This window comes from Colossoma macropomum, unplaced genomic scaffold (genome assembly GCF_904425465.1).
Source record: "Colossoma macropomum unplaced genomic scaffold, Colossoma_macropomum, whole genome shotgun sequence".
In the NCBI taxonomy this organism is placed as follows: Eukaryota; Metazoa; Chordata; class Actinopteri; order Characiformes; family Serrasalmidae; genus Colossoma; species Colossoma macropomum.
In genome coordinates this window covers 54121-73681 of record NW_023496043.1, presented here as the reverse complement: position 1 = coordinate 73681, position 19561 = coordinate 54121, and the positions used below count along the sequence as shown (strand labels likewise).

At 38.1% G+C, this 19561-nt stretch overlaps 1 pseudogene; it reads left to right on the top strand.

Annotated features, from left to right (window-relative positions):
- Positions 1–16503, top strand: part of LOC118804370 — a 72404-nt pseudogene extending 55901 nt beyond the window's left edge.
- The last annotated feature ends 3058 nt before the right edge of the window (positions 16504–19561 follow it).

The window sequence follows — 19561 nt, the reverse complement described above, 5'->3', positions numbered from 1 at the left end:
ATAAAATGCGTGTGTGTGCCACACACCATAAAACATAACTGCACTAACTTAATTTTTTGTTTACTTTGCTAATTTGTTAAAATTAATAATTTACAAAACGAGTAACACACTTGTACAACCCTGAGATACTAAGGTAAGTCCAGAGGCCACAATTTGTGGGCAAAACGGTAGGTCACTTCTAGCCTTCATAACCTCAGAACGGTTTAAGATACAAACATGATCTACATATCAGATCATTCAGCAGACCCTCCTCTAACTAGCAAGCATGACATCAAGCTGTGACGTGAGCATCAATGAGTAATTCAGCTCAGAAAATCACCTAAAATCCTGATATTATTGTTCTGCTGTTCGGCCTTCATATTCCAACAAAGTGCTCAAGAAGCTTCCCAGCATTCTTAGAGGTTTTGTTGGTTCCTGTTAGTCAGCTGTTATTTTTCTAATCTATAAATTTTCTTTGCAAAACATTATTTTCGTGTCACAGCATGTTTAGGTGCTTCTTCATGGGCATGAGAATGGTACAAAAAGTACTATGTAAATGTGACACATGTAGTCATCATGACAAAGAGTTGAGGACACTGAGAGAATAACGATCTGCTGATTAACATTCTCTCTGCAATGTCTCATTAGGACCTGACAATCCCATTTAACCACCTTATGCGCATCTTATGAGCACCTTATAAAAAGTAACAGTACAGCTCTGGGATGCCAGGCCCCACCTATTAACACAGCTTGACACTCAAGCAACATAACTGTCAAACAATATTCCACAATATCAACAGCCCAATGGTTTTTAATATTTTAGTGGATTAATACAGATTTTAGGTGATGTGTGTAGTCAAATGTTTTACATATATCACATAGCATTTGATAAAGGCTTCAAATTTGGCTCATGCAAACAGATTTTCCCTGTTTATACAGATATAAGCAGATATCACTATAATATACTTATATCTGTTTATAAACACTTACAACCAGGGCTTGGACGATAAGAAATTTGGAAAACAGATAAATAGAGACAAAATTTTACACTAACATTCTGTATATCTAGCCAGCGTTCATGTGTGCCAGAAGGGGGTGACAAAGCCCAAGGCCTTTTTTTGAGTCTAAGTTATGGAGTGTTGTAGATTACAAGTTTTGACTGAGAGTATCTTTCAGCAGGTCTGGACTGGACTCTTGGATCCCTCCCATGGCAATCCGTACAAAAGTTTGGGCACCTCTGGTCAAATGACACATTTTCTTGAAGTGAAAATAACCAAAACATCCTCTACAGAGACACACTTTGATACATTTTTATACATTTGCGGCATGTGTAGTGCTGTCGCCTCACAGCAAGAAGGGCCAGGGTTCGATTCCCCAGGCGGGTGACCAGGGTCCTTTCTGTGTGGAGTTCTCCCTGTGTCTGCATGGGTTTCCTCCCACAGTCCAAAGACATGCAGTCAGGCCAACTGGATATGCTAAATTGCCCCTAGGTGTGAGTGTGGGTGTGAATATACATGTCTGTCTGTCTGCCCTGCGATGGACTAGTGACCTGTCCAGGTTGTATCCTGCCTTCCGCCCAATGACTGCTGGAATAGAATCCAGCTCCCCCCGCGACCCAGAAGGTGTGTGTGAGTCTGTAAGGAAATGTGCAGAGGACTTCAAGAATCATTGATTGTTTTTTTCCTTTTTTTTTGTTGTTTTGCTTTCTGTTACACTGTTTGGTTTTTATGGTTTAGTTCATACCACCCAATCAACAGTGCTGAATTGCTGCATGTTGTGTTGATGTGTATATCTTTATATCAAATGTAAAAGGTAAGTGCAAACTTTTCAGGTTAATTAAAAAGATTCTGGGTGATGATCTGCCAGAGTATACAGCTCTACAGTGAACTGCTCTGAGCCCCAGACCTTTACATGCTCAGCCAACGTACCTTCACATCTGTACCACTACAGAGTGGAAGGAAAAGTGTTTATCTGCTTGTAAATTTCCACCAGGTGCATGATGGGGAATAATCTCAAAAATCTAGGTGTAGTCTTGCAAATAGTGACACTGCAAGATTCCTAGACTTTGCAAAATCATAGTCTGTGACTAAAATCCTGTGACACTGTCTTTAGGTGTGAGAGGGTGAGAGGGTGTTTAGTTTTTTCAAAATATTCTAGTGTATGGTTAGCATTAGCAAGTAATAAGTGTTCTCTAGATATAACTTTTGTTTTATAATAAGCATTACAGCATGTCTAAACTCAAGGTCCACTAGTACCAATGATTAAAAGTGGAACGTATTGTAATGTCAGAATCAGATAAAGCAATTTTTCTGTTACAAGAAACTGCTACACAGAAGGGCCCATACATAAAACCAGTTCACCACAGGAGGTCACAATGAGCCCTCCATTCCCACGGTGACCACCTCTCAACACCAAAACACCCAAAGCCTATAACCACACCTTATTAAAAAAAAACACACACACACACACACACACACACACTGCAGGTGGCAGAATGCCAATGCTAAGCACATGTAAATGTGAAGTACCACCCTCTTTTTTTGCTATAAATGTCTGACAAAATAACGAGTACAGTCATTAGAGCCATCTGACTCTTCCAGAAGAGAACAACTGCCAACAACAGAACAACAGAAGCCTTTCTTACATTTATCTGCCTGCACTTCAAGAAACTTCCAGACAAGGTGAGATAAGTAAATCTACTTATTACCTTATTATTGTTATTATTATTATTATTATTATTATTATTATTATTATTTATACTGTTATTGCTGCTATTAAAGCTACAACTACTGAAACCTTTAAAAATTTGACTGAATTTTGGCTGAAATGTCTTGGGCAGCGTGAAATGGACACTGAGTTCCCTATGGGTACCAAACAATACTGTATTGATTGAATTTGCTGTAATACATCTACATCTATTAATGAGGCATTCCTGAATTCCTGACAGTGCATAGAATGTAAACAATAAGAATCACACATTAAAAATAACAAGCATATTTTTCTTCTGGTCATGTCAGTACTGAGACATTAAGTACAAAAATACCAAGCAAGACAAAATACTGAAAAAAACACAAGTGTGTCACACAGGAATGAGGACTAACAAGAACATACACTGTTAGAAATAAAGGTTCCGTGTAGGTACATTTTTCGTCATCAAGGTATAAATAATGTAAATGTTTCCTCAAAGAGAGTCTCAAACATATATAAAGCACATATATGATATGTGAATATTAATTTCTCTCCAACTGTGCTTTTAAGGTCTAATTGTGTACCTTGAATAGGTTTTTTCCAGGTGAAAAGTACATAGTTGTACCTTTTCATAAACTAATGTTTTAAAACAGAAAAATAAAATAAAAAGGCTGGAGACGAGATGGGGTCTCCAGGACTATAAATGAATAAATATTTGTGTTGTATTAGTCTTGAAGCTGAGCATTTTTAATCAAAATATGGCTACATCTGTTCTGCTGTACAGCCCACGTTCACTCTCCAGTTCAGTTTGACCTCCTTTTTGATCAGTTACATTTAAAGTACTGCAGTAAAGTTAGTCCAGGGGTCAGCAATATGCGGCTCCACAGCAGGATTAGATTTTTAGGTAAAAATAAATTGATCCTCCTTTGCAGTAAAATAAAGCTCTGCTGATTGTTCTAACACAGTTGTAGCGATAAATGGTCTTAAATGCCGGGGTTATAGTATGTGTAACTGCTAATTCACCCTTTAAGCTTGAAGGTGGCGCGCAGACTATTGGTCACTACAGTAACACAGACACCCTTGCGACACCCTTGACATTTGTACATGAATGGACTTATTTGCTATTATAATCACTCCAGCTGGTTTCCTGATGCGTTTATTCACAATGTGAAACTGTCAACCATTACAAAGTCACAAAGCTGAAGTCAGCTTCTTATTCAAATTCTCCCATATAACCTTAAATGGTGCAGCAATTACATTCTAGAGCCTCAGGCACCATTTAAGGTGGAATGGAAACATTCAAACAAGAAGCTGGTGAATGACAACCTGACAGTATCGTAAACAGTCAAACATTAAGAGACATTTTACAAGAAACTGTTCCGCTTTTGAGGAAAGGTTTCCTGCTGGAGATGTGAGAAAAGCAGCTATAGCTGAGCTAAAGCTTAAAGCAGAGCAAAGTAAGTCTGCGTTTTTTTAATACTTTTTAGTTTATACTAGCACATCAACACACACTGAGATATATTTACAGCCAAGATGGTAAAATGGACATAACATGTTGTGGCTCCCGAAGTGGTTTGATTTTTGTTGAAAGGACAAAATGGCTGTTCTGCTGACCCCTGAGTTATAAATATAAATATATATAAATATATATAAATATATATATATATATATATTCTCTATATATTCTGCACCCAAAACATAGGCAATAAAAAGAGTGAATAACAAAGCAAAATGACTCAAATTATCTGTCTATTTTTTCATTACCATTTAACCATGATTTGAAGGAATAATTTAACCAAAGAATTGTCATATTAATCTTAACTGCATCCATATGACGATTCCTTTTCCTTTTATTTATCCCTTTATATGGATCATTCTTTGACTTTAGACTAACTCTTTTGCTTTGAGTGACCCTACATCTTAAATATGTTTATTTAAAAAAAATAAATAAATGACTGAACATTCCATTTCAATTTTAGCTAATTTGAACATCTCAAAAATGCTAGCCAGTGCATGACTAGCAAACACAGCTTTGAACAGTTTTACACACATGAACTCATATATTAAAAAAAAAAAACATAAAAAGTGATAATTCTTAATGTTACACACTGACTTTCTGACTGTAGGATACATGTACTTCAAAACAATGGGATGTAGTCTCACTTCCTGCTCTAAAATGCAGGAGTCTGGCTAAAATAAGGCTCCACATACGGACTAAAACAGTTCTGGTAGTGACATGAAAATGTGCAATAGCATTTTTGGAATAAAGCATTTTATTTAAAAATTAAACTCATGACACAAAACCTTTCAATTTAACTTGAAATGTAGGGTTTAGGATATGGGACAGCTACTTCCCATATTAATCTCTCAATTAATGTCTTGGGTTTAAATAAATCATAATCTTTCTAAATATCTAAGGTCTAAGTACTTAATTTGTCATTATTTTTTTGCTGTGGGACTGTAGTTTGAACTAATTTGATAGAACTGTTAAAATATTCCTTTATTTATTGCTTTTTTTATTTATCTTGATAGTCATGGAGCCTAAAACGATTGAAATGGCAGCCCTGGGAAGGGCCCTGTATCCTGGCATGTTGTATGACTGCCGCAGAGATTCTTTCATTCCAGGTAATAGTGTCGTGTACTACATGAAATATTGTTTACTTCAAGCAAACTCAATGAGAACATCCACATATCTGACCATTCACATGTATTTATCACAACTTAGTTATTTACGTATTGCCTCATGTGCTACTTACTAGGACACATAATGGCTAACTTACAAAATGATGTGGCACAGAATTTAGTCTGAGGCATTGGCCCTTATCAAATTTGCATAAAACAAAGCAAACAACAAAACATGTTAGTTGTTTTTTTGGTAACACTTTCTATGAATGTCACGTTTGTAAGCATCTATAAACACATTGCATTCATAAGGCATCATAAACATGGCTATATTTTTAAAATATGCATTAGATGTTATAGCCATGCTTATTATGCATTATGAATTGTTAACATAATATTATGACTACTGTTTATAACAAATTATAAGAGCTCATAAGTTGTATTTGTCTGCTCTAAGTAAAGTAAAGCATACTGTCCTAAAGCCTCCTCCAGTGTTAAGAGTGAGGATTCAAGTTGAAGTATTTACTGAAGGATTTACTGAAACACTAAGACATACACAATAAAGCAGATTACAGGCTTCAAATGTCAGAGTTTTAAACTAGTGCTGCTATCAGTGTTTTACCCAATGTGGGAAAATTAATGTACACCACCGTTAGCTTGGCACTAACTTAATACTGCATATCCAATAGAATGCTAACAGAAATTAGCATTACTGTACTGTAGTGTAGGGATGTTAAAGAGTGAAGGTTTTGAGCACTTGACGTTAGAACCAGTGAGGGAACAAATTACAATGACAGCACTCTAGTATCTCGCCTCTCTGACTCCAGGCCTTCATTCCACAGTGACTTTACACTCAAATAAAATATTGGAATTTTAGGGTGTAAATAAACTTTGCATTGTCTTTACGTTCTCCAAGCTGGGACTGACTTCTTTGGCACTGAAAGTATAACATATTCTTAACACTACTTATAATGCATTATATTAACAATTCATAATGTATAATAAACATGGCTATAAAGTGTAATCCAGTGTAATTCAATTTTATAAATATTTATAATCACGTTTATAATGCCTTATGACATGTTTTAAATGTGTTTATAGATGCTTATAAATGTGACATTCATAGAAAGTGTTCCCGTTTTTTTTTCTAAAGATGTTTGAATGTGCAGTGTGATTACAGTACACCTACAGTCTACAAACAGGGGCAAGCATATAATAAAGTGACCAATGATCAAAGAATAAGCTCCAGACTCTCACTCATTTCAGGTATTACTCTATGGGATAAACAGTCTTTGTCCAAGGACTTGGATGTGCATCGACAGCCCAAGACTGATCTGAAATTTGTTGCTTCTGACTCACTCCAGGATAAGGCCAACGTCCTTGATGTCAGCGCCTCCCTCAAAGCCAGCTTTCTGGGTGGTTTAGTGGAGGTTGGAGGCTCAGCCAGATACTTGCGTGACAAGAAGTCCTCAGACCGTCAGTCTAGAGTTACTATGCAGTACAGCCAGACAACAAGATTTGAGCAACTTACTATGACCCAGCTGGGCAAAATCTCCTACCCTGAGGTGTTTGAGCAGAAGACCGCCACTCATGTTGTTACAGCTGTACTGTATGGAGGTCAGGCCTTCATGGTGTTTGACAAAACAGTCTCAGAGAATGAGGACAAACAAGAGGTTGAGGGAAATCTAAGCGTAATAGTTAAGAAGATCCCTTCATTTTCCATTGAGGGGGAAGGAGCTCTAAAGATGAATGAGAATGAAAAGAAATTGGCTGAACATATCAGCTGTACATTTTATGGTGACTATGAGCTTGAGAAGAGCCCCACCACATACATGGAAGCCTTGCAGCTATACAAGAAGCTGCCATCGTTGCTGAGGCAGAGGGAGAATGATGCTGTGCCTGTGAGGGTTTGGCTCCATCCCCTGGCACGTTTGAACAGTAAAGCAGCTAAGCTGGAGAGAGAAATCGGAGCAACGCTCATATCTAAAGTCGAAGGCTTGTTGGAGGAGCTGGGAGATGCAGAGAGGAGATGCAATGATCTGGTTCAGAACACAACAGCAAAAAATTTCCAGGATGTGGGGGAAAGGCTACACACATTTCAAGAATCATTTGGTATCTACAAGGTGTTGTTACAAAAAGCTCTGGCCAGTGTGCTTCCTGCTATTCGGGGTGGGGAGGCAAAAGAGAGTTCACTGGCTGACATTCTGACTACCCATGCCAACTCCCCCTTTAGGGCTAGCAAGCTAAAGCAGTGGTTAGAGAATGTTAATGGTGAACTAGATCTACTGAGTTCCTACACCAGGGAACTGAGTGAAGTCCCGATAATCACATCCTCAGCCCAGTTCAACAGCATCCTCTTCAATCCCATAGTGGACACAGTCATATGCTTCTCCTTCACTTCTGTGAAGTATGAAGATCCATATCTGCAAACCATAACAGAGTTCCTGACAGCAGATCCATTTGAAAACCAGTCAACAGTTCCGAAATCAAGCGTGCAAGACTTCAAGCCTTGGTTCAGCAATCCTGAAATATCTAAGAAGATGAAAGAGAACCTTTCCCTCTTCAAAAGTTTTTTTAATGCCAATAAGGATAAGAAGACAGCCAAGTTTGTCGTTTCATCAATCTCAGACCCCTCCAATCCTGGCATCTCCATCCGCCTGTATAAACAAGAGAACACAGTGGATGACCACTTTCAACCAGTGTCCAAGCCTCCTGCTCCCAGCGTGGGACATTCAGAATAGGAATGTGGTTCTGAAGCTTCAGAAGTCCCCAACTGGAGTGACAAGGCGGTATAGAGTGGAATACAGAGTAACACAGTCCGATGCTTCAGGAGCTGATGGTGGCGCTTGGGAGACCATAGACACTCCAGATACAAAGGAAACCTTCATATTAACTGGACTGCAGCTGGCCAACCAATACTGGGTCCGGTACAGAGCGGTCAGTGATGTGGGAGTGAGTGAAGCCAGTGAATCTGTCCAGTTCTCCCTCCAAGGGAAGGTCACCGTTCCAGGGTCGTGGGTCAGTGCAGAATTTCTTACTTTTCTAACTATTGTTTTGTAGCATTCACAAGATTTTGCATAACTTTTAATATTAGCCTGTAGGCTTTGGTAAAATCTGAGCAAAATCAGTTAAACTTGGTCATGCCATTTCTGAATATTTGTAGGCCCAAATTTCTTGGGGATCCTCACCTGCCTTGTTTACCACCTCATTTCCAAGAAAGTTGGGACGCTGTACAAAATGTAGAAAAAAATAGAATGCAATGATATGTAAATCACAAACCCAATATTTAATTCAAAACAGTGCAAAGACACCTTCCAAAAAAGTTGGGTCATTGGCATGTTTACTTGTTTTGCACCACCTGCTATTTTAACTACACTCTGTAAGTGTTTGGGAACTGGAGAGAAGGAATTCTGTAGTTTTGAAAGTGAAATGTTTTCCCGGTTTTGTATATATGATTTCAGCTGCTTAACAGTTTGGGGTTTTCTTTATTGTAATTTTTCATTTCATAATGTGCCAAATGTTTTTAGTGTTGACAGGTGTGAACTACAGGCAGACCAGTTTAGCCCGCGGACTCTTTTACTATGGAGCCATGCAGTTGTAATATATGCAGAACGTGGTTTTACATTGTCTTGATGAAATAAGCAGTGGTGGACAGTAACTAAGTAAATTTAACTCTTTACTGTACTTAAGTAGTTTTTTTCTGAATTCATGCAAACTCTGGTTCATTTTATTGTAAATTTGTTTTGGCTAGTTTATGTTTATGAACAGAGATGCAATATAGTAAAGCAAAACTCATTTGTGAACCTGTATTTAAAGTTTTTATTAAACTTAAACTTGTAACTAAGTCACAAATAAATCTTAAACTTGCAAAAAGTTATTTCAGAGCCACTCGGTTCTATGTAATGGAAATTGTTTGCCTTCAGTTACCTTGTGCTTATGATCATTTTAATAGACAATTTTAATCAGTGTCAGACTAATTATTGACATATGATTAAAAAGATTGGTAACCAAGAGTGACACTAGAGTATTTTCACCTAAAATGAGTTAATGAAGCAAGAGCCTTGTTACAAAAATAGGACATTAGAGTCATAATTAATCTTGTAGTACTTTTACTTTTGATACTTAAGTACATTTGAAGGCAAATACTTTTGTACTTTTACTCAAGCGGAGGTCTAAAGGGAGGACTTCTACTTTTACTGGAGTACTACTTTAACTCAAGTAAACGATTTGTGTACTTCGTCCACCACTGGAAAAAAGCAAGGGCTTTCCTGAAAAAGATGTCATCTGGATGACAGCATGTGGTGCCAAAACCTGTATATATCATTCAGCATTAATGGTGCCTTCACAGATGTGCACGTCATGGAGTGTAGTTAAAATAAGAGGTGATGCAAAACAAAAGTGAGGGTTCATTTTTTGCTTTCTAGATTTGTCTGGAAACAACAACAACAAAAAAAAAAAAACAATGTATATGTACTTGTGGGGCCTCTAAAGAAATCAAATCAAGAGATTTTTTTTTTTTATCTCATGGCAGTTATCAAAAATAAATCAGAATATCAAGTTCAAGTCACTGAAAAATCTATAATATCCTATCATATGTTTGCATTCCACACAGAACTGGACCTCTTCCTCCCTCTTTAATGAACTAAGGAAGAAAATAATGACCAACTTGGGCGTCTCACGGTGGAGTCTGTCAACCATCACGTCAGAAGTTTCGAATCAGCTCAGCGATATTGTGAGTAGTTTCAATTAAAGTGTGGCTCAAGAGTGTAACAACTTCAGTGAACATAATCTGATCGTTTGCAAAATTCTAAACTGCCTCCTTTAGTTACTATGTTAAATATGTTAGCTCAGGCTGTCTGGTAGCATCTGAAACACTTGTATTAACAGACTGAAAACTTTTGCAGTCCAAAGAAAAATGTAAAAGCATGCAGAGGAAAACATTTGAAATCATTATTTAGTATTATTTAAGAGTTAACTGTCTTTAAAAGATGTTTAGTGCAGACAAAAATATTTGAGACCTGGCAATATTAATGCAGGCCAGTTTACAGCAAAAAGATTCTGGAAACCATGTTTTCATTATTCAAACCAGGGAAGTCCTCTAGCCACTGAGCATTATAAAAAACAAGGAAGAGGTTGAAGCCATAGGTACACATTTATCAAGCGTGTCCAATCTTATTCACAAAGGGCCGATGTGGCTGCAGGTTTTCATTCCAAACAAGCAGGAGAAAATCTTTTTGCACTTGTTTAATCAATTGGTCTCAGTCTTCAAACATTTGATAGGGTGAGCACATGCATGGTTGGAATAAAACATGCAGCCGCACTGGCAGATAAGACTGGACACCCCATACATACATAGATGGGTTCAGCAAGGCATGTCAACGATGCTGCCATTTTGCACCTGTAGGCATCAAATGTAAACCTACACATCAATTCACTTTGATACTGCGTTGTATTAGCTTCCTTATTTAAATTTTGTTGAGAAGGACACGTCTTGTACACAAGGACTTTTAACTAACTTTAAGTAGGCTAAGTAGGAAACATGAATCAGGTATGTAAAATGGGCAGAGACCAACCATCAGTATTCCGGAGAAGCAAATCTCTGAAAGGCGGTTATGCGTGAGGGCATGATAGAACCCATCTCCACAAGAGCATTAGAGGGGTCAGGTACTGATGTTCGAAGCTTAGTTCTAGATCATTCCATCTCATCTCAAAGGTGTTCAGTGGTGCTTCATCCCTCCAAAGAATATGATTCTACTGCTCCATATAGCTTTAAATCCACTGATAAAAACTGTAGAGCTCAATAATTTTATAGGATGTATGGATTTATAACGTAGCTGGCTTTTTAGTTACACGTCTTGCTGGCAAACTATCACAATACAGTAAATGTGTTAAGTCCAGTACAAACAGAGGATTTATTATAACTTCTTTAGCAGACTTAGATAACCAAATGGATACTTTCACAGCCTTTTGGCCTAACTCACCTCTACATTGACCTTGGTTTTATTTAGGGATAGTGGGCAAACAGCTATGACCTTTTAACAGCTTTATTCCATGTCTCTATGTACATTTTTAAATCATGCATTTACATTAAATCAGCACTCTGTTTTTTTTGGTTTGAATTAACGTAAAATATTGCTTTTGCCCATCTAAACTAAACATTTGCTTTTGCATTGTTTCATTCAAAGTATTTATTTGAGTTGAATAAAACTAGTTAAATTGTTTGTTGTTCATTTGCTAGGCTGAACTAATGAACCATTTCTTTACAGCGCACTCCTTATGTAGGCCCAATTTCTGGAGGGCTGAGACCAGGAATGGCTCTGTACTTCCAAGGGGTTGTTAATCCAGATGCCAACGAGTATGAATTTCTAATATGTATAACACAAAATACTTTATGTATTTTATATATAACTACTCTTCTTTGAAATGAGCATTTTTTTGCATCCCATACAGGTTCGTCATAAATCATAAGCTAGGACCGAAAGATGGCGATGACATTGCTTTTCACTTCAACCCCCGTGTCAACAACTCAGTGGTTCGTGACAGCTTCAGAAACGGAAAGTGGGAGAGTCCAGAAGAGTCTCAAGGGTGTCCCTTAGCGAGGGGATCAGCCTTTGATATCTTCATTGTTGTCAAAACAGACGGCTACGAGGTATGGGGATTAATTAAGTATGTGGTTAAAAAAAAGAAAATAAATAATGTAAATAAACAAAAGGATTTATGAACATCAAAAATAAGACTATTATATTTTCTTTCCAGGCATATGTAAACGGCCAGAAGAATTGCTTCTTCAAGCACCGAATGCCAATTGAGAAAGTGACCATACTTAACATCAAAGGAGATGTCTTCATGAACACCATTGGTTATGTAGCAGTAAGTCAGTTTCTCAGTGTTAAATGGATAAAATCTGATTGGCTGGGCCACGCTGCTGTGAATGGACTGTTTCTGCTCACATTGACCACCAAACATATAAATGAAGCAAGAAGCCACTTTTGTTTAAACTGAGGTGAGATAAACTGACATTTTTCTCAAAAAATAGGCTAAAAGACTAAACCATTCCTCTGTTAATATTCAGTACTGAGTTTGACTTGAAGTATTTACTGAATGATTTGCTGTAATACTGTAAAATAAAAACTAAAGAATATGTTACTTGAATTTCATACACTTCAAATGTTAGTGTTATTGGTAGCTCTGCTTTAAGTAGTGTTACTGTTGCAGACACAACACAGGAAATTCCACTAGGACTAGGTGCCAGTAGAAATTAACATTATTGTTGCAGTTATTGACCCAGAAGGATAAGCAGTTTAGATGATGGATGGATGGATGTTGCAGTTGTAATTTGCTGAGCAAACACTACTTGTAAGGCAAAAAAAAACTAAAAATGTAAAAGTTCATAAATTGACTGCAGTATACTATAATGACTTAACTGGAACTTAATTATAACTCATATTATTTATTGAGAATTTGTGCATTGTATCATGTTTTATGTTGTTGGCAATAAGCCTCCTGATTATGAAGAACACCCCTCACCAGTAATAAAAGCACTTTCTGTAACGTAACACATCATTTAGAGTAATATAAAATAAATATAAATACAATAACATTATATGAGGCTACAAAACATGGTAGAACGCAGCAGTTACCAGTAATTTTTCAACTTCCTAACATCCTTGTAATCCAGAGCAACCAGGGATTTTTTGGGGATAAAATGCATAATAAGTTTCCTTCATTACCATACTTTGTCTACTCTTTGCTCAGAACTGGAGCACATCCACTTTTGGTAAGGAACAAAGCCCAGGAGTCTCACGTGGGAAGTTTTCCCAGATCCAGTTAGGAGTGCCATATCCAGTCTGCAACCCTGTAAGTAACAAGGCACTTGAAAATTATTTGAAAGGCAAAAAATGTTAATTAAGGTTTTATAAAAACATAAACAAGTTTCATTCTGTATTAATTATGCTAAGAATCAGAACAAGTAATGTTTTTTAAAAATCTAAGGATTTGCAGTTGTTCTTTGCCTACAAATTTGCCTACAAATACACCTACAATTCTTATGATCACCACAGAGCATACCTTATGTTGGACCACTCATTGGAGGGCTGAAAGTGGGACTGGCTTTGTTCTTCCAAGGTGTTGTTCCTTCAGATGCCAATAGGTACGTTCTCATGATACTTGCCAGAGGTGGAAAGTAACAACTTACATTTACTCTTGTTACTGTACTCGAGTACATTTTTCCCTGTAGTGGTACTTTTTGGAGTAAAATTTAAACACAGTACTTCTACTCTCATTTAATTTATAAGGAAACACTTCTACTTTGTTAATTTAATGTTTAATGGTGTTAGTGTAAAATATATTATGAGCTTATCAGCTTATAAACCAATTAGAAGAAAGCCCAGTTGAATTTAAAAGATTCGCCAATCAAAACACAGCAACTCCCAGCTACAACAACAGTACACAGACCTCCAGTTTAGTGGAGGAAGAAAGAGGAGAACTCTACCAGCACACACAAGGAGCAGACTTTATCCAAATGGTCACCTATATTCATTTAAAAATTAACTAAAGATAACAGTGTTATCACAAAACGTGCCAAGATCTATGCTTACACAACTCAACTTCAGCCTGATGGAGCTGCTGCCTAGCTAGGTAACCAGTCACTGAAAATTACATATTGAGTAATCTACTTTTAATTTTGACTCAATCAAATCTTTTTTTATAAAGCAGACTTAATTAAACGAGGAAAAACCATGCACAGCCTTTCAGGGCATCTAAATTACTTTGTTGGAAACAGATAAACTAGGTAGTCTTATATAATCATCTAACCATGAAGAACATGTAGTTTAACTTTTTTCCTCACATATCATACTTTAGTTTTGTCTGTACAGATTATCTCCACTGATTTATCCAACTCAACTCAGAAACATTTTCAGACTGTGATTGCAGATATACAAAAAAGTAACTTGAATACTCAAGTAGTTTTCCAATAAACAACTTATTTACTCTTACTTTTTTTTAATTTTCTTTATTAATACTTATACTTGTACTCAAGTAAATTATCACTACAGTAACAGTACTTTTACTTAAGTAGGGATTTTCAGTACTCTTTCAATTCCAATACTGTCACAATATGTATACACACACACACACACACATATATATATATATATATATATATATATATATATATATATATATATATGATGAGCCAAAAGATGGCCTAATATGCTGTTAGTCCTCCACCTGCTGACAAATCAGCTCTGATCCGCTGAGGGAAGAACTCTACAAGAACTTTGGAGGTACCGAGACATGGAACGTCATTGCCATGAAGGGATGTACCACGTCTGCCACGATGTTTAAGTAGGTGGCACATGTCAAATTAATTCTCCATTGCTCCAACATCCAGTTCCAACATCCTTGACCCATTGTAGGTGCTTTAGATGGTGGACAGGGGTTGGCATCACTGATTTGTTGTGACACCCTGCCCTCATGAACAGTAAATTATTATTATTATTTTTTTTTTTCCATTTTTACCCAATTTTCTCCCCAATTCAATCGTCTCCAATTCCACCCACTAGTTAGGACTCCCTCAATCACACAATACTACCAACACTAGGAGGGTGAAGGCTAGCACAGGCTTCTTCCGAGACCTGTGAAGTGCCACCGCATCTTCTCGATCGGTCACGCAACGTCATTGGACAGCTGAACGCGCTCGGACGAAAGCGCCAAACGCCAGTTCTGTTACGTTAGCTAACAGACACCCATGCTGACTAGCATCTTGTTGAGTGATGGGGGGACGCCATCCTCATTGCAAATCAGTGAGCATTGGGTGTTGTTGTTTGGTCCCTCCTCGAACCACTGTGAGCAGGTACTCCCCTTTGCTGATCAGGAGCACCTCACTAGCCTTGCCATTTCAGAGATGCTCTGACGGTGTCCTCTTGGCCATAATGACTTGGTCCTTGTTAGATTTGCTCAGGTCTTCACTGCTGCCCAATCTACCGCATCTAACACATCGACTACAAAAACCAACTGTTCACTTACCTTTTGTTTTTGACACAAAATAATTAGCCTTATTTGCTTCATCTGTAAGTGTTCACTATTTTTGGTTCATTTAGTTTCAGATATTACTTTTTTGTGTTGCTTGCAGCTTCGCAATAAATCTGAAGACTGGGCAAAGGGACGGAGATGACATTGCATTACACTTCAACCCCCGCGTTGGGACACCCTCTGTTGTGCGCAACAGCTTCAGAAATGGGCAGTGGGGGAATAATCCAGAAGAGACCTCAGGGGGTCCATTTGTGAAAGGAGGAGGCTTTGATTTGTTCATGGTTGTTAAACCAGAAGGCTATGAGGTACAGAGCTTGAAGAAGTAAAACAAGTGAATTAACAACTTCAGTAAAATAAGTAAATTGTTACACAAACAGTTTTGCTTTATTTTCTTCAGGTAATCGTAAATGGGTACGTTTACTGTATGTTCTGGCACCGTATGCCAGTGGAGAGCGTGTCTGCGCTTCATATCCATGGAGACATTTTCATGACCACCTTCGGCCTCATTGAAGTAAGTAGTTTTTGTTCATATACTTTTTGGCAACAGCTCTGGATAAAAACACATTCATTACATCATCCATTAAAAATGGCATATACATATCAATTTTAAAAGTATTTTTTCTTTCCACCAGGTGGACAATGTTAATTTGAAGGTCACCATGCCTGCCCATATTTGAGGATATTAATCATCTCCATTAAGTTTGTTTTTTCTTTATGTTGTATTCAAATATCGAAATTATGATCCTGTTCTGCATAACATTATGACCTCCTCCTTGTTTCTACTCTCATTGTCCATTTTATCAACTCAAATTATATATAGGTGCACTTTGTAGTTCTACAGTTACAGACTGTAGTCCATCTGTTTCTCTGTATACTTTGTTAGCCCCCTTTTACCCTGTTCTTTAGTGGTCAGGACCCCCATGGATCCTCACAGAGCAGGTACTATTTGGGTGGTGGATCATTCTCAGCACACTGAGAATTACAAAGTGCACCTGTATAGTAAGTGGAGCTGATAAAATGGACAATGAGCGTAGAAACAAAGAGGTTGTCATAATGTCATTCCTGATCGGTGTAGGTAATGAGGTTTTAGATAATAATCCAGTCTTTCAGGTGTCTGCTGTTTGATGGTTTATCAAGCTGAGAGTTAAAGGTACACAAATAAAGTTTTCCTAATTTGATGAAAGATTGCACATCACAAAATAACCAACTTCTGTCAACGTAACTCATGCAGTTGCTTCTGTAGAATTTGAAAAACTTGTGCATCTCTCTTCAAATTTTCAAGTATAATGTGAATGTTCTTTGCTTTCTCCTATTGAAAAATGACTCAAGTTCGGGGACAGGGTATTAATCCAGGCTTTATGCTTACAATATACAATGACTCTTATTTCACCTCTCTTTAAGCTAAGCATATCACTGCTGTTAGGAGAAAACCTCATATCTCCATTTTTGTCGTTTATTCAGTTTTTGACATAATTTGAAAATGCCTGTTGCCCTTTACTTTATGTGTAAATTTCATGATGAATGAACCAAAAGAAACAGCCTAAAACTATTTAGAAAACAGTCTGGTTCCACTGACTTACATTAAAAGTAAAGTTTGTTTTTCCTTGTCCTGTAAAGTTACCATTTTGGAGATACAAGGTTTTGTTCTGACAACAGTGATATAATATTGCAGTGAAACTTTATATACTAGTTAGGTTTTAATGGCACAGCATATATCTGCAGAAAGATCGTGGTCTCAGGTTATTTTAATTTGTACAAAAAATATCATTCTAGGTTATCAAGAATCTGCCCTACGGAGACAAAATAGATAATATATAGATAAGCCAATTTTCCACCGCATGGTACAGCTTGACTCGACCACACTTGCTTTTGGTACAAGCTACTTTGTTTTCCACTGCAGATACAGTACACCCTCAATGTAGCTGGTCACCACATGAAACTGCCGATACGTGAAGACAAAATGTTGTTCAGAAGAGGCTGATGGTACCAAGATAAAATTCGAGGAGAGTTTATGAAATACTACATCAGAGCTCAGACAATGAGACAATTCTGGTTGCTCAATGGTGATGCAAGAATACGCTAATGTGGTTGCTAGCATTAGCATATATGTTTAGCAATTCTCTCCAACCAATCTGTAGTCACTAGTTTTTTTACATCACCTTCTGGTATCAGTTCAGCTCACTTGGAACCTCGACAGAGAAAAAATTGTACCTGGTATCAGGTACCAGGTACCAGATTTGCCTAGTGGAAAACCAAAAAAAGCAAGTAGAGTCAAGTCGAGCTGGTACCATGCAGTGAAAAAGAAGCTTTAATGTAACTGTTATGTGATTAATGCTGGCAAATTATGGTTTTATCACAATGCAAAAAATTTGACAGTGCATCACAATGATTTTATTCAGTGTTGATTTTCTAAGTGAAAAAAGGGAACACATCCTCTATAGGAAACAAACTTAAATGTCAATTTTTAATGCACAATTTCTATTTACTTGCTGAGTTTTGAGGGGTAAAAATTTTGGGGAAAAACCCAATAAAATTACTTTTTCAATGCTAACACTGAAAAAAAAAAAGATTCTTGCTGGATGAAGTTCTTTGAATAAAGTTTGACAGAATCACATCAGTGGATTTTGTGTTTATATTTAAAAAAGTGGAGCAACCAGAAGAACAATGCCAATATAGGGCTTTACTATGTTCAATTTTTTTTTTATCATAGCTGTATTGTGAGTGTGCATATACTACCATTCAAAAGTTTAGAATCACTATTTGTAAAAATATAAAACTAATTTGTTGAAAAAACATTCAATCCTTCATCATCATTAACCAACTAATCCAGATAGGGTCACAGTAGCAGTTGGGAAACCAGAGAATCCCAGACGATCCTGTCCCCTGCAAATTCCTCCAGCTTATTCCCAGAGACCCCCAGCCGCTCCCAGGCCAACTTGGAGATATAATCCCTCCAGTAGGTCCTAGGATGACCCCGGGGTCTCGTCCCAGTAGGCCGTGCCTGGTACAACCACTTCACACTCAGCTGCAAACCGCTCCAGTAAGCGTTGGAGGCATCCATGCAATCGAGCCAAAAGAAAAACATCATCTGCAAATAGCAAAGATGCCACCTTCCAGCCTCCACATATAATCCCCTCCTGACCTCCTAATCCCCTCCTGACCTCCTGACATCCTGTCCATGAATATCACAACCAGGAGTGGAGACAAGGCACAACCTTGGCAGAGTCCAATGCTAACACTGAAAGAGCTTGACTTAATGCCAAGTATATGAACACAGCTCTCACTCCGGGAGTACAGGGACTGAATGGCCCGGAGTAGTAGCCCCAGCACCCCATACTCCCGAACAACCTCCCAGAAGATATCTCAGGGAACATGGTTGTAAGCCTTCTCCAAGTCTACAAAACACATGTAGATTTTGATTCCGCCACCGTTGCCCCCTTTTTTGCTTGTCAGTACCTATCTGATGAGTCAGGATTCTTCCATGCCATCCAGTCCCTCAGGGCCCCTTTTTCAGCTTGATGGCCTCCCTCACCACCGGTGTCCACCAGGGAGTTGTTTGGTTGCCACCCTGACAAGTACCAACAAGCTTTTGGCCACAGCTACGCCTGGCAGCTTCCACAATGGAGGTTTTGAACAGGGTCCATTCAGACTGCATGTCCCCTACCTCCTCCGGAACATGAGAAAAGCTCTCCCGGAGGTGGGAGTTATAAATCATTCCGAACAGGGGCTCCCGACAGTCGTTCCCAGCACACCCTCACTATTCACTAGGCTTGATGCCTACCAGGTCTGACCATCAGTCTTCCCTGCCTGATCTAATTCACCACCAGATGGTGATCAGTTGACAGCTCAGAACCTCTCTTCACCCGAGTGTCCAGAACATATGGTCCCAAGTCAGATGAAACAACAACAAAGTCGATCATTGACCTCTGACCCAAGGAACTCTGGTACCATGTACACTTATGAACATCCTTGTGTTTGAACTTGGTGTTCGTTATGGACAATCCATGCCTAGCACAGAAGTCCAATAACAAGTCACCATTTGAGTTTAGATTGGGGAGGCTGTTCTTCCCAATCACACCTCTGCAGGTCTCCCAGTCATTGCCAACATGAGCATTGAAGTCTCCCAGTAATACTACTGGGCCCTTTCCAGAACCCCACCCGCTCGCTCCGAGAAGGCCGAATACTCTGACCTGTTGTTTGGTGCATAAGCACACACAACAGTCAGAGTTTTCCTCTC